Here is a 14,419-nt window from a genome sequence, read left to right on the forward strand (position 1 = left end):
GGTTGGAAAAACTCCAACCTTAAAGCAAACCGAAAATAGCCCAACTATATGGCTAAGGATAACACCCGGCACCATCTTCCATACAGAGAACTTTATGTTATCTGAGCCAGGAGCAGTGTTTTTAGCAGGACGCTTTTTAATATATTCATGGACCTCGAATACGTTTACTTTGTATTCTTCATTTACCCAGTCTACGGCCGGAATTTCAAAACGTCTGACAACCCTGTTATCCGGAAAGAGTGTACCGAGAAGTCCGTTCAAAACGTCTGTCTCAAGAGTTTCGGACAGCGATGGGTCAGACTGCCGAAGCTTTCCCATAACCAGCTTATAATCCCCAAGGATCCCGATCAATGGAGGCGATCAATTCCCCCCAGGCTCTACTCTTACTATTTAAAATAGCGCGTCTTAAGGCTCTCTTCGCCATTCTATAATTTCTTCTATTAAACGTAATAAAATTCGCGTCACCAGATCTCCTGCTTCTTGTCCAGGAGCGCCTCGCACGGATAGACGCTTTACGCAATTCAGAAATCTCTTCCGACCACCAGTATACTTGCTTTCTTTTCCTGAAAGAGACTATAGGAGTCGATAAATTACAAGCGTTTGTCAAAATATTTGCCAACCACTCAGCATATTGCTCCGGATCGTTGCCGACCTCTTCTGAAAGATGAGTGTCGGAAAGAAACTCTAGAGATTCCGTAAATAACTTCAGATCAATCTTCCTGAAATTTCATCTCTTCCTACTAGTCCCGACAATACGTGAGGAGTTAAGTCTAATTTTTATCTCTATATACTGGTGGTCCGATAGAGATTCGATCTGATCCAGTACTGTCCAGCTAATTAAATTATGTACTAGGTCTGCTGTTGACCAAGTCAGGTCGACAACCGAAGAGCCCTGGGGTCTAACACATGTGTAAATGCCTCTAGTATTTAATAGGCGCAGATCAAACATCGCAGCCCTTCTATCGGCAACCGGAGAACCCCAGAGGACCGATTTGACGTTAAAATCTCCCCCTACTAGAATAGGACCCCATAGCTCTTGCATACGATTGCAGAGTTCTTCCAGGAAATTAATGTAGTCACCCATCCGTATGTTGGGCGATATATAGCATGAAACAATGTTATAGTCGCCATACTTTACTACAACAAAGTTATTTCTACTAATTATAAGCCTACAGATAAGGTTATTCGAATTCTCCGGCAGCCACACAACGGCAGCTAGCTCATCTTTGCTCAGAAAACATGTGCCAAACCCCAAGCCTCTAGGAGCTTCGGATACAATAGCAATCCCTACATTTGATTCAATGATATATTGCCTCAACAAGTCATAAGCCCCCCAACTTCTGTTCACGTTGATCTGTATTAAGTTACAATCTACAAACATTATGCCCGAGGTTCTTGCGCGGTCCCCCCAGCCGTACTAAATTGCCTTTTCCTAACAGGTTGCACTCCACTAGGAAAGCCTGATTCGACATGCACAAAGGCGAACCTAACCTATGTCTGCAATCTTTCTTGATATCCTCGCAAACTACGCACTTAGGCCTTGGAGAATTACAGTTATTCGCCGAATGTCCTATAAGGCCACATCGAAAACAGGCGCCAGTACGGTCAATATCCGATCTACAATTGCCTCGAACGTGACCAAAATGCCAGCACTTAAAGCATTGCACTGGCCTCTTCCTCAACAGCTCAATTCGTACACGGGTCCAACCTAGAGTAATATGTCCTTTCTCAGCAATCCGTACAGCTGCTTCAAGCGGACAGTTAACCCAAGCAACCCCCATGTTATCGCGCATACTACTAACCGCATTAACCTTAAGTTCATCATACAGGCATTCACCCATCTGATGAAGTTTCGATCGAATCTCATCATGCGTTGTAGAAGGATCAATACCTCTCAACCGCAATTCTCCCATAGCCACAGGTTTATGAACTGTAGCCTCGTCTCCAAGAGCCTCTACAAGATTAGTGTGCAACACTCCAGCTAATTCCTTACCCCGAGAACCAGGAAGTTCTATGACAATTGCACCATTCATAGCCCATCTGATCTTTGTGTCCTGAATACCCAAGTTATCTAGAAAAACTTTGCTTCTAGCTTTCGCTAAAATCTCAGCATAAGAAAGCCCCCCGGATTTAGCTGTGATCGTCACAACCGCAGGTTTTATTAATTTATTACCGGGTTTGCCTGGTATGCGACTCAAATTAGACTTATTATCATTCAAGCGACTAGGCGGTTTTGCAGACAAAGTCGGAGTATTATTTACCGACTCCTGATTCCTATTATTTTTATATCTATTTTTATTTGCAGGTGGTTTACCCGATCTACCTACTACTAACCAGTCTTGAGTAACAGCAACGTCTGAAGAAGCTGCCTGTGCCCTAACTCGCGAATGCAACGGTGGAACTACTTGTCTGTCCTCTATTATTCTAGGCTTCTTACTGGGTAAACTAGGAAAGCTTTTTAGGTCAACTACCGGACTACTAGCATTACTACTCGACCTCCGATAATTAGATTTACTTTCATCCAGAGTAACGGAAGGCGCGACCCAAGGAGTAGAGCCAGGACCACTATGCCATTCCCCCCGTACACTAGAGTCAACTTCCATAGGATGGAACACCTCTGAATGTAGATAGTAGTGATACTAGGCGGGTTCTAACCCAGGGGCAATGAGGGGGGTGAGGGGCGAGGGGAACCCAGGGCGCGGGGGGAATGACGGCACGCGGGAGGCGTCCGCGATGTACCGCGAGGGGGCCGCGGGGAGGGGGAAGCGTCCGCGATTTAGGTGCCGGATCCGCGAGGGGTCCGCGGGGAGGGGGAGGCGTCCGCGATGTACCGCGAGGGGTCCGCGGGGAGGGGGGAGCGTCCGCGATTTTGGAGCCGGGTCCGCGAGGGGTCCGCGGGGAGGGGGAGCGTACGCGAAAGACCGCATGAAGCTTTTTGGGTGAGGGGTTCGCGGGGAGGGGGAGGCGTCCGCAAAAGACCGCATGAAGCTTTTTGGGTGAGGGGTTCGCGGGGTGAGAGGAACGCGAAGGAGAACGCGAGGCGAACATGAGAGAGAGATGACGCACGCGAAGGAGAGAGATAGCGGTCGCGAGATAGTGCGAGGTAACGCAGCGACAAGATGACGCGAGGCGTTCGCGAAGGAGAGTGCGAGAGGCGTACGCGAGAGAGATGACGCAAGCGAGGCGTATATGCAAGAGCGAGAGAGAGATGTTACGAGATGATGCGGCGATGGAGAGCGCGAGAGCTGATGCAGCGAAGGAGAGCGCGAGAGGCGGACGCGAGAGAGGTAACACGGCGAAGGAGAACGCAAAGAGAGAGGCGTTCATAAGAGAGAATTTTTTTAAATTAATATTTTTTTCTTTTCATATTTTTTTCAATTAATATTTTTAGGATGAGGAAGGGGAGAGGACTTATTCTAAAATAAATACATTTATTTAATATTTAAAATAATGTTTATTTTTAAAATGAGTATGTGTAATATTGATAATTGTGTGTGTGAATTTAAAAATATAAAAATAAAAATACAAAATATAATATAAAATAAGATATAAATTAATATAAAATATAAAATTTAAGTGGGTGAGAATGGTGGGGCGGCCGAATGCGAGGTGCTACGAGGCGACGGCTGGGCGGGGACTCCTGCATAACAGAAAATTTTTATTAATTATTTTAATAATTTTTAAAAGTAAAAAGAAATACTTACTAGTTCCAATTTTCCACCACAGGTTCAGGTGGATACGGATCTAGACCAAACAGCTCCCGAAGAGCGTACATGTTCTCCCATAGCCCATTGTAAATTTTGTCAATTTCCCGCGCCTCCACAGTTTCGCACCACATTTCTGCGAATATTCGCCGATTTTCCCACCTAACCATTCCCACCCACTCTCGTTCAGTTAGACCTTGCTCAACCATATGTTGCGGCCGTAAATTTTGCACAATGCTATCGATTATCTGAAAAATATGAATATTTAATATATATATATATATATATCTAAACATATTGCAATATTCTGTACAATAGTTTTAAATAAATTGTACTACTTACTATTTCGGGGAGCATACGGCGCAGAAATCCTCCAGTCATTTTTTTCCACTATTTTTACAATTTAACTTTACTATACTTAACAGCACAAACGCTAAAAACTTTATGACGAACATCGCGGAGACAGACACGCTCACGTTAAAAAGAGTAGGGGATGTATGACATAATAGCTTGAACGCTTACTCAGTACATGAGATAAGAAAACAGATGGTCCGAGACAAAGATTCCATGATGAGAATAAGCATATGAATAATATTTAAAATTGAAACCACAATCGAACGTCAATAGAACCATGTTCAAACCACAATCGAACCTCGATCGAACCACGTTCAAACATCGATCAACCACCTTCAAACCACTTTCGAACCACTTTCATACCTCGATCAACCACCTTCGAACCACAATCGAACGTCAATAGAACCACGTTCGAACCACAATCGAACGTCAATAGAACCACGTTCGAACCACAATCGAACGTCAATAGAACCACGTTCGAACCACAATCGAACCTCGATCGAACCACGTTCAAACATCGATCAACCACCTTCGAACCACTTTCGAACCACGATCAACCACCTTCAAACCACTTTCGAACCACGATCAACCACTTTCGAATCACGTTCGTATCTCGATCGAACACCAATCAACCACCTTCGAACCTCGATCGAACATCAATCAACCACCTTCGAACCACTTTCGAACCACGATCAACCACCTTCAAACCACTTTCGAACTACGTTCGTACCTCGATCGAACACCAATCAACCACTTTCGAACCACGTTCGTACCTCGATCGAACACCAATCAACCACCTTCGAACATCAATCAACCACCTTTGAACCTCGATCGAACATCAATCAACCACATTAAAACCTCAATCGACTACATTTAAAAATTATAACATAAGAATACTGTCGCATACTGAAATTAATACGAGCACGTGCGGACATATAATTCTTATATGCATATGAGGAAAAGGAGAGATAGAGAAAACAAAAATTATTTCAATATTAATTTATTCAAAAAAAGGGTGTGGCGAATCATTGCGATGATTTGACCACCAATTAAATATTTTAAATACATTTTCTAAAGCACAATTTTTTACATGTTTATCGCAACGTAGGCTATAGGTAGTATCTAAGTTGTTTAAGGTAGGAATATCTTCCTAGTTTGCATCCAAGGTCTCAATAATGAAACCGTTTCTCGCATCATCCATTATATCGGTCAACCATTCTCGCTTTTCATAGTCTTTTACGTACACGAGAGAGGATGACTCTTCTTCTTCTTGTATCATACCAGCGATAGCTGTTGTAATCAAACGTTGAGCCATGCTGTATGGAACGTTTCCATCTACCCATTGCAATCCATGATGATTTCGAGTCAACCATGAGGCTTGACGTCTCTCCGATTTTATGAGCACACCCCATGGTACGGGGCATGCGAAAAAATAATGTGAAACAATGAATCCTCTTCTCAGGATCGCCGCTTCCTTCACAATAAACTGTTTATTGAAAATAAATCCTTGTAGATCCACAAACGTCGGTACATCCATATTGTTGCAAGAATGTTGGACGACTGATGTCGATTGTTAAAAATCTCAATCTTTTATATCGGAGGATAATTGCTGGTTAAGTAATTTTACGAACTATGTTGGTCAACGAACAATATTCGACAACACGATCGTGCAAAATGAGACAATAGGCGGTAGTATTTGCCGGTACATCTTCCTTACATTCAAATTCTATTCTCACGTCCACGGTAGAATTTTTGACAGATTCATTTTGTCGCGAACAATCAATAACTGCGAGAGGACCGTAATGTAGAAATTTTGCGATAGTTAGTACATTCTCAATATCACACCCGTAATAAGATTTGCGAAAACGATAGTACATATCATACAGAATCGACCATCTGTTTTTATCGAAATCTAAATTTAAATCATCGTAGGGATAAGATTCCGAGTTTAGATATAGCTTAACGTTGGCTAATTTACAATGATCGAATGTAGTATTATCTTTTGACATAACATTCTTTTTACCAGTCTGCAGTGCAAAGATCACATATCGCGGCATTTCCAGCTGAGAGGCGGTTTTCACAGTCCACGAATGCTTGGTACTATGTAACAGCGAAAATTCATACAGATCCCAAGAGCGAAAACTCATGTTTATGAATCGCCCGCTTTCCAATGCTCGTAACAAGGATAGTTTATTGATTTCATTCAATATTACATGCGGCATACGCCATTGTATCTTGATCAATTCAATATCAGCTTCCGCACGTCCATACAGACAATTGTTGTCGTTGCGCGAACGTATCAAAATTAATTCATGGCGAGCGTTAATCACAACTTGCTTGTAATCTTCGCAAAATCCCAACAGCATGTTGAGCGGTACGCAAAAGTTAAACATGCAACTATCACCACATGATCCATTATGTGTCATATCCCACCCGGCATTCTTCAAGATTTTACTTCTCTCGGTAGTTAAAGAGACATAATTTTTCAACGTAGAAGTTATTCCAACGTTTCTGTTGCGATCAATCTCCACACCATCGAGTTCATATCGAATTTCATCAAACATGAACGCAACGCAGTTATTTACCAATACCAGCGTTTCATTTGCATCTATTTTAGATACCGTCAACTTTCCCTCAACATACAGAAAGCTTTCGCACGGTAACGTGTACAAATCCTGGTGGTGTATAGGTATCCGTATCTCATCGCTATGTCCAAGCGATGAGTTGGCGTATGGATTGTACGTATGTGTCTCAACCTTGACGATACGATCATCAAAGACTGGTTCACCACCAATATTCAAAATATCAATCATCTTTTCGTACGATGAATCCCAATGATTTTAAAAATTCGCGATTTAATGCGCTGAGTTTCTTTTTAGTGTAACGAGATCTCTGATTATTGTCGCTCACTACCGCCGCCACAGCTGCTCTCGCAAAAGCATTGTCCCTCGTAAAATTATTGTCTCTCACGTGCTCCGTATCATTTAGCACGAGCATCACACGCTAATTTTGTCGACGCCGTACGTGCAATCTTACAGTAACTTCCTCTCCTCGAAAATCCAACAATCGTCCTTCTTGATCAACAATGCGTATCGTTAGATCAGTAATGCTCCGTACGACGATCGGGAGATAAATGATCTGTGCAGGCGTCTCCGATATCTTATATCCTGGCGGCACGCTCGGTGAAAATTCATGTATCGTGTGTACGCGCTTGTCATTACTGTACGCACCGAGTGTTCGATGAGAATCCCAACAGCGATCCAATGCTGTCTGGTTTACTAAAATTTATTTTATAGACGCATTTGATTTCGCTCTTTAGAGTATTATGATTGGCGCGAAGCGCTATTGCATCTTCATTCTGCTCTTTATTGGAAGGATATTGTGAAATTGCACGTCTCAGATACTCATCTATAGCTTGTATTTCGTATGATCCTTCGGGTATCATAATTTCCTTGTCATCGTTATCAAAGTAAAATTTATTATTCTTAGAATTTACATTCGGTATCGTATGATAAGTTTCAAAATCTGTTAAACCGAGCTCATAATCGCCATTCGATAAATCTATAGCTGGAAAGTAGCTTACAGCGAGAACGCTACTTTTGCCAGTCAACGTTAGTGTTAGCGACATGTTGTCAAACTGAATCGTGATGATGGATTGACAGGCTTTATATCAGTCGTTTGAAGAAATCAACACAATTGTCCACAATTATTCTGATTATAATTTTGATAGGATGTGTGATTGTATTCTATTTTCGTAACATTTAAATATTGCACCAATTCTTTGGGTGGTTGAAGATTACCAAAACTATCGAAATATATTGATCGATTTCCCCTCTTTACATATGCTACCCAATGAGTACCGGGACCATCAACGTCATCTAAATTTACAATACCGCTTTCATTTTGTCGTATACCGCTTATCAGTAAATTATTGCGCATGAAAACACCTCTAAAGAATGGTATACGCATACGTCTTGCCAGTTGTTGCAATTGTACATTAGTTGTTACACCCACAGGCATTTTCAGCGTTTTTTTTTGACGTTTTTTTTTCTTAGTTGAGAATCCCTGTCCACGCTTGTATGGAGCGAGAAAAACTCCACGACCTTCCATAGCGCGATTATGACGTTGCATTTCTTCAAGCTGACGTTGCGCAGCCTTGCTATCATTCACAGCCTTTGCGACTCCCGCTGCTCCACCGGCCAACGAACCGAGAACTCCCAACAATGGTAAAATTGGCAAGATACCACCACGCTTCGCCACAGGCAGTATTCGTTTCTTCTTCTTTTTCAAAGATTTTTTCGTCTTCATCCCCATACCGAATTTTGTCTTTGCTTTCATAGCTGCCCAAACAGTCGTAGCGGCTGCTCTTTCACCAAGAGTCGAATCTCTCGCAGTAATACGTTTTCGCGCTTTCGCAGCGAGTATATTATCAGCAACGTGTCGTTCTCTGAGGGCGTTGCTTTGAGAATATGCAATGTCGTGCTCGCGACACGCGGCATCCAATGGATTAATACCTCGATCACCTCTAGCCAACCGCTTTTCCAAATGAGTCCCCGGGCCGCAAAACTGATAGCCGGGGATATGGAATTCGATCGGAAGTGCGTTTATCGCGCGATTAAAGAGACCACTACCTATTTTCGTTGACATTCGCTGCAATCCTTTATCATCGGCGCTGGACCGTCGATGTGCGTTTGCTGCCACGATCGATTGTAATGTTTGAAACAGCGGCGACAGGTCTGAATCTCTGGATCCGCCTTTATGTGTTCCGGAAGCTTATCCTACACGTAGTGGATGTGATTTTCATATCGCAATAAAAATGCTTTTGGTACAAATTGCAGCTGTTCGGCGCTTAAACCGTGAATATCGGAAGCACTTGTTAGCAGAACAAATATTTTTTCGGTACTGAGTGATTCATGGTTCCGCGCAGCTATAAATAGGCTCTCCATGACTCATTCATTCATTCGAGAGAAAACATGCGGTTCGTTCAGCAATCGACGATAATCAAAGTTATAAATTTCGACGATAAAACACGGTTAATGTTGGATAAAGAAATACGCAGACATGGAAACATGCTACCAAATACTATACGCGGTATCATCTGCGGCCCCTCGAATTGCGGTAAAACTAATACGTTGATTAGTTTGATAGAAAGCCCGTATGGTGTTCGCTTCGAGAACATGTACGTTTACTCGAAATCGCTTCAACAACCGAAAAATCAATATTTGGAAAATTTGCTATCACCGATAGAAGAAATTGGTTATTTTACATTCTCTAATAATAGCGATGTCATTCCACCGAGTGAGGCGCTTCCGAAATCCATTTTTATCTTTGATGATGTGGCATGCGGCAAGCAAGATATGATAAGAGAGTACTTTGCAACTGGACGACACTCGAGCTGCGAACTGTTTCTATTTTTGTCAAACGTATGCCAAGATACCCAAGCATCTTATACGTGACAATGCAAATTTATTAATTTTATTTAAACAAGATGCGACAAACTTGAAACATGTGTACAACGATCACGTAAATACAGAAATGTCTTACGATAATTTTCGCGCTTTTTGCCAGAAATGTTGGCAACATGAATATGGATTCGCGGCGATTGACAAGGACAGTCCGCTGACTAGTGGACGATAAGAACAGGATTTAATGAATTTGCAATACCGGAAAGCAATTAGTCGCTTTCGACACATTGATCGAGCAACGTCTAAATTGCAACATGATGAATAACGATCATGAAAAGATTGTAAGAGAGATTGCGAAAACGAGCGATTCAATCCGTAAAAAATATCGTTTCTTGAAAACTGGTAAAATGGATGAGGACGATGCATTGGAGAGGCATTTTAAACCAATCTCTGAACCTCTGAAACAGCTTGTTAAAAATACAGACGGTGTTGAGTTTGGTGAAGAAAAGATTGAACCATCGAGTATGCTCGGAGAGAATAAAGACTTTAAAACAAAGCGATCAAATATATCATTGAGCGGTATAACTTCTACTCCAAAGCGAATCAAAAGCAGGCGAATGCAACAATTATTGGATGCAACTACTTCTACTCCGATACAAGATGTGAACCAGCCTGTATTAAGTAACAAGGGATACAAATATAAATATATAATCGCACCATTATTCTCTGATAAAAAATCTGGAAAAGGTATACCGCGTGCTATGAGCTTAAACAATAATAAGATTGATTACGTGCATTGGAATAATCCCAACGAGTTGGTAGATCGTCTGCGATTGCTCGAAGCTTCACGTCAAGCCGGCAACAATGCCCACGACAATGAAATATTGTCGATTATCGAGGAACTTTACGAAGCTGGCATTATTATAAAATAAGTTATACATCCATGATACGAGTCAGTCTGTCAATATTAGTGGTATCGAAATGTCGATTAATAAATTTGGATTATCACTTGGAACGTCGAATAATAATTCATATTATCAATGGAATGGATTACTAAGAAATTACGTGCGCGATAACACTCTGTGTCTAACAACCTCCGGCTCCGTCATAACGCAAGGTCGCGCAAGATACGACGTGTAGCGCAACCGGAAGATGATAATGATGCAGCCAACAAACGATATGTCGAAGCGAGTGTCAAGCTTTTGAGAGATCAACAGAAAGAAATTGAGAAAAAAATAATCAGGCTTGAAAGGAATATGCAGGCGCTATTATTAACGCTGGATAAAATGGTTGTAACGCAGACTACATCAAAAGATATGTATATACATAAAGATATACATAAAGAACTGTATGTGAAAATTATATCACATTATTACAAATATGCCTCGATCAAACACCTCTGAAAAGCAGCTACTCGTCGAGGAATTGCACGCTCCAGCGAGAAGAAATTTTCCGCGTAGACGTGTCATAGTACGTGGATACGACGACCTGTGGCAAGCTGACGTGGTCGAGATGCGTCCTTATGCAAGAGTCAACAAAGGATACAATTACATACTCACCGCCATCGATGTGTTGAGCAAGTATGCATGGGCCGTGCCGCTCAAGAATAAGAGCGGACGCGAAACAGCTGACGCTATCGCCGAGATAATTCGAGATAGCAAGAGATGTCCGAAAAACATACAAACCGATAGAGGAAAAGAATTTTACAATGCAAATGTGCAGAAACTCGTAAAAAAACACAACATCAATCATTACTCGACGTATTCTGTTATGAAAGCCGCAGTGGTGGAACGATTTAATCGTACTTTAAAGAACAATATGTGGAAAATGTTAACCCTTAATGGCAATTACAAGTGGATCGACGCGCTGTCCCGACTCGTTGCAGAGTACAATGCGCGAAAACATCGCACAATCGGGATGAAACCTATCGATGTTACTCCGGAGATTGCCGAAAAACTTTTAAATACGATATACAGTAACGTAAAAGTTGCTGCTCCGGCAAGATTCAAAGTAGGCTGTCAGGTACGCGTGAGTAAATTCAAGACCATCTTCGAAAAAGGTTTTACACCAAATTGGACTACCAAAATATTTAAAATTATCAAAGTGCAGAAAACTAATCCTGTGACATATATACTTGAAGATTCGCGCGGAAATTCCGTCGCCGGAGGATTCTACGAGTACGAGTTACATCATGTTGCAAATCCCGATGTATATCTCGTGGAAAAGGTTTTGCGGAAAAAAGGCGATGATGTTTATGTGAAATGGTTGGGACTGGATAAGTCTCACAACTCATGAATTCATAAAAATAATGTATTATAAACATTTATTTAAAATATCTGTACACTGTTTATTTTACAATATATTTATCTAATAATTTTAGAAATACAAATATACATATAATATACATATTTATACAAAATATACATATTTTACAACAAATATTATTTACAAAGGTATTTTATAATGTCTCCATGGTAATGTATCAGTGGTTTCAGGTATGATATACCGCTTGTCATCGTGAGGACTTAGAGCAATTTTCGTCTCGCGAATGGTGTATACTTCATGCAATTTCGATCTTATACATGACTGACTACGTGTCATTTCAATCTCTTCATTCAAACACCGCGTGTAATCATCAAACGTTATCGTTCTCGCGACAACGTTACTCTTGACACCTTTTACTTTTTTGCTATCTTTCTTACCATCCACTCGTAATGCATACATTTTTGCTCTAAGCCCTACAAATTCGGTCATTATCGTACCGTTATTTTCATCTTTCATTAGACCTGGCACTTTTTTATTCACGAGCGGTATACCATACACATTGTCCGCAGCGTAATCGCTCGTATCAAATTTGCTTACGTCGCGCTTTATATTCTTATACACATCTTCACATTCGATGTGGTATATTAGGCTTTCTGTGTCGGTGTACATTACCCTGCATCTGTCGCGATATAGCGGTGACATGTACTCGTGATGAAATTCGTATAAACATGTTTCGGAGATGTCGAGTATGCACATGCCGACATAGATTGGTTTGTAAAATTTTACTTCGAGTTTACGTAATTCTACAGCGATTCGATTTTCCGAAAAGATACTTCTACTGTGAAAATTTGGTTTCGCAATCATTGCCTCTGCACCGTATCTTCCTTCCCAATGTGTGATAAGTTTTACGTCAACCCGATTACGCACATTTTCCATCGTTTTGCCGAATACTGCATTATTCATCAATTTATATAAATTTTTTTCAAAATCATTTTTTTCTTGCGTTCTAAATTGTGTATTAAGTTCGATATAATTTCGAAGCCATGGAGATTGCGCGAATTGTAATATGCGATGTATTTTTGCAACGCGAAGGCCGTGACGCGTACATTGCTGCAGGTTGCGATAGTGTATCACATATCGCTTCTTATCATATAGCGTTGCGAGAAGCTTATCTTCCCGCTTGCCTTTTTTTTTTTTTTGATTCGTAGTGGAAATCCTCATGGATACCCCCGCCTCCGGGAAGAGGACGGGTGGTTATGTGGGACTCCTTGCTCCCCTTGGCCGATCCACGAATGAATCGGTCAGGGGGCGCAAGGCCTACCTCACTAAAACCACTACGGATACCTTCGCGGGCGTTTTACGGGGGACGGCGAGGATGCTGGTTTCCCATGCCGTCTCGCCGGCCCCCCGCCTTAAGACCTCCCGAGGAGAGTGCCACTGAAGGCGACACTCTCCCCCCGCAAGTGCGGGTTCTCGCGGTTGCGGCGCAGGGCGGTATCAACCCCACGCCGCGCCCTCCCAAAAAAGAGGGGGGCGGGGTCACGGCTCGAGTATCCCGCTCGAGCCGCCACCCCCCGCCTCCAGAGTGGTGCTCCTTCCCCGTCCCAAAGGGAATGGGGATTCGGCAAAACACCCCGGAGGCCCTCACCAGGGAAGCCCCTCCCTGAAGGGGAAGGGGACCCTCTACGGCGTTGATGCCCTCCCACCGGTGCCTTGCGGCTCCCGGTGAGAGGGCCCTCCCGCCGCATCTACGTCCGTGAGGGGAAAGGCCGCACCCCACGAGGCCGAGCAAAGCGCGACCCCGCAGGCGAAAGACCCCTCCCCTCGGCCCCCCCGGCTGCGGCCACCTCCGCTCCCTTGGGAGTCAGGACCCGGCCACAACCGAGGGGGTTGCCCATTTGGGGGCGCGACCGCACCGGCCCCGCCTAAGCGAGGCCGACGCACCCGCGCCCCCAATTCTCGAGAGGTCTTCGGGGAGGAGCCCCGGGACTTAGACGTCCCCAGCCCCCCCCCGGAGACCTCATCCCGCGTCGTGTTTCGACGCGGGTATGTATGAGGCGGGCCCCCCCCGATCCCCGCCACCACAGGTGAGCAAGCCCACCGATGGCGGGGAAAGAGAGGGCCCGCCCCTGTCCTCCGCACTTTCTTCTCCCATCTTCCTCCTTTTTCTGAGGGCGTACCCCCCCCGATCCCCGCCGCCACAAGTGGGCAAGCCCACCGACGGCGGGGCGGGAGGGGACACGTCCCCCACCTCTTCGCTACTCCTTCTTACGCTGGGGGCGGGCCCCCCCCGATCCCCGACACCACAAACGGCCGAGGCCGCCGATGCCGGGGAAAGAGGGGGCTCGTCCCCTTCCTCCTCCTCGCTGTCTTCTCCTCTGCTTGCGCAGGAGGCGCGCCCCCCCCGATCCCCGACACCACAAACGGCCAAGGCCGCCGATGCCGGGGAAAGAGAGGGCACGTCCCCTTCCTCCGTTTCACTCTCTCTCTCTCCTCCTTCCCTCTCTCTCTCTCTCTTTCAGCCTCCTCCTTCTGCACCATAACTTTGCTGCAGAAGGAGGAGAACACCTTCCAAACTTCTTGATTATCTGTCATTGCCCTCACTATTGAGGGCAATGACAGATCCCTCCCTACAGCGGCCACGAGTTCCGTTCTTTCACCCGCCCAGGCAACACAGTCTGCAAGTGTGTG

This window comes from Prenolepis imparis, unplaced genomic scaffold, assembly GCF_030444845.1.
Source record: "Prenolepis imparis isolate NDT839.2.m4 unplaced genomic scaffold, iyPreImpa1.0 SCAF_3, whole genome shotgun sequence".
NCBI lineage: Eukaryota > Metazoa > Arthropoda > Insecta > Hymenoptera > Formicidae > Prenolepis > Prenolepis imparis.